The 2,819-nt window shown below is 46.9% G+C and overlaps 1 non-coding gene across 1 annotated transcript; it reads right to left on the reverse strand.

Annotated features, from left to right (window-relative positions):
* Positions 1-2,189: 2,189 nt before the first annotated feature.
* Trnat-cgu (transfer RNA threonine (anticodon CGU)) lies at positions 2,190-2,262 on the reverse strand. Its single transcript has one exon. It is a non-coding gene; the product is annotated as a tRNA-Thr (tRNA).
* Positions 2,263-2,819: the final 557 nt, after the last annotated feature.

Raw genomic sequence — 2,819 nt, forward strand, 5'->3', positions numbered from 1 at the left:
AATCATGGAGAGCGCATAACTGGCGACACCTGAACACTTCGCATGCACGAGAATATACAGTCGGGTGTACCCGAATTTCGCTGCCGTAGAAATGTACCTGTCATAAGTGGAAATCGAACCCTCGTCCTCGAGCTAAACAGTGCGACGCATAACCCGCTAAGGTGTGCCATACACGGCGGGTCGGAGCGAGCGTATCCTCTTTTCCGCTTGTAGCCTAATCTAGCAATTTCTTCGTAGAACAAGCGCAGTTGAACGTGATGGGTTACTTTCACGACACGCACACTTGCAGCGCCGTTGTTTTTCCAGGTACGAATGCTGATGACGCATAAATGAAGGGAAGCCGGCAGAAAAGACATTCGAGCAATCTACATCTGATTGACATGAAGGTCTACAATTGAATTGTGTTTAACTGTTAATTTAGTTAGTTTAATTAGCAATGACAGAAATAAATATGCAGCAAGTGCAAAACTGCGCTCTTGTCATTCCTTTAGATGTGTTTCGCCTCGTATTTGTGCTGTTTTTGCGGTTGATGCATGCCAACTAGCCCAACTAACCACACTACTGGAAAACTATACGTCTGACTACAAAAAAAAATTGGCCGCGTATCTGCGTGCTTCGCTGCAAATGTCGTGTAAAGACGATAGAAGAGGCACTGTGTGAGATATGGACGCCATCTGGCAATACGTCGGGAAACATGAGTGCTGTGTTGCGTGCTGGTAGTCCCGGCGCAGCAGCAGGCGAAGACCGGCAGTGACCAACGCGACCGGCGGGGACGCCAGCCAGCCCGAACACGCGGTTTGGCGCGAAGCGCTGAAGCAGAAGAAACGTCCGCACTCAACGAGTACTCTCCACACACTCTTTTATTTACACGTCGCCTGGGTAAAACAGGAATGCCAGAGCGGCGCCCACAACCGGCAGCCTGAAGGCCGCCCACAACGCTGCTTTTTCATTCTTTAAATATTTTTTTTCACCTTCTTGGCCTTCTCAAAACTAAAGTTTTTCAACACCAACCCATGGCATTCGTACAGTGCAATACAGAACCGAAACCGAAACACAACAATGAGCTCGTGTGAAGGGCACGGAGGAAGGCAAATTTCACCCATTTTCAGCGCAGCTTAAGAAACTAGGGTCCTTAAAATCAAGTATGTATGCATATTCTATTAAAGGAACACGCCACCTAATACATACCTAGTGATGTTGCACCTCAGATATGCATGATATTTTACTTTTTGATCGACAACGTTCACAAGTATGAACAGCCGTACCAGTTCAAGACGGCTGGCCCTTGGGCAAGTGGTTCAACTTTGGCCGAGTGGCTGAATCGAGGGACGTGCCGACAAACAGAAAGACAGACAGACCAAAAGGGTGTATGGCACCTTGTTTGGCGCACCTTTGGAGTTAGGGCTACATCGCTGTCCCAAAAGAATAACGGCAAGTTTGCCCAATTGATACTATTGGTGACAATGTACGTGATCTGGAGACGTCGGTGCCAGGCAGAAGCTCGTCGGCAACCACAGCGTGCAGCGTTCCCAGCCATGCACCGTATTTATCGAATTGTTTTCGGATGCCTAGTTGACGAGCTGGAAGCGAGTGGTGTTGATGCCTTCTTAAGGGCGCTGGCACACTCGGTTTTTCGTATTACGTGGGGAGGAACTGGAATTTCCAGCAGCGCCGTACTGAGTTCGGAAAAAGAAACAAGTTACCCGACTCCCAGTGCTGCACCCCCCCCCCCTTTCCTTTTTCTCCCCTCTTCTTTCTTTATTTTTTTTTCCTCATCTCCTTGGGAAGTAAGATGCTTTAGTCAATTTGGTTGTTGTTTTATAGTTGCTCGGTAGCGTACAGTGTATTACCCCAGCCAGTAATTGCGTCTAGCGTTTGTATAAAGTTACACTGACGCAATTTATAAGTATCTAGTTTATAAGTGTCTCTCGCGCTTGCGTGTACAGGTTCAATAAACTTTCCTTTGTGACCAAAATTTCTCCGTTTAAGTATCCTAAGAAAGACTATCGTCTTTAAAAAAAGGGAAAAAAAAACGAGGGGATATTCACAACATACTTCACCCACACACGTGTGCTCAGTTGGCTCAGTTCGCTCATATCACACGTGCACTGTCCGTTCGTCTGCCTTCTTTTGCCTGTCATTTGTAGTAATGTAATTATGAAGAAAGAAAAGCGGAAGAAAAAATAGCTTGCCGCGGGCAGGGACCGAACCTGCGACCTTCGAATAACGGGTCCGATGCTCTACCAACTGAGCTACCGCGGCGCCCCCCCCCGCCCCCGTCCACTTTATAAGGTATATATGTACACTTAAACGTGGGAGTCAGCGCCAACAGTAGCCATGGCGGCGAGTGTGGAACACTCTTTTTCCGCCTGTTGGCGTCACGTAGTACGTCAACTTAGTACGAGCTGGCAGCTGACCAATAATCCCTCGCATACTTCCTGAAAGCATCAAGTCTGCCAGCACGAGACCCTCGCTATGAATGAAGGAAAGAAATGGTAATTTTAAGGGGTCGTTTTTCTTTGTTATACACAATATTGATGAGCACTAACAGACAATATCAGTTTGTCTGTTAGTGTTCAATAATATTGTGTATAACAAAGAAAAACAAGCCCATAAAAGGCCAACTCCGGCGAGTTTTCGGCCATGTCAAAGTAATGGTGTTTTATGTTCCTCAGACGCTCCTGTTACGGGCCCGATAGCAGAAATGCTCTGCAAATTGGAGAATAATTTTAAATAAGCAAAAAAGCGCAACACCGAAACCGAAACCCAACCGAGTGTGCTGTCTCCGTATGACGTAGACGTTGTTAAGAACGAACCGG

Source organism: Rhipicephalus sanguineus, chromosome 8, assembly GCF_013339695.2.
Source record: "Rhipicephalus sanguineus isolate Rsan-2018 chromosome 8, BIME_Rsan_1.4, whole genome shotgun sequence".
Classification (NCBI taxonomy): Eukaryota; Metazoa; Arthropoda; class Arachnida; order Ixodida; family Ixodidae; genus Rhipicephalus; species Rhipicephalus sanguineus.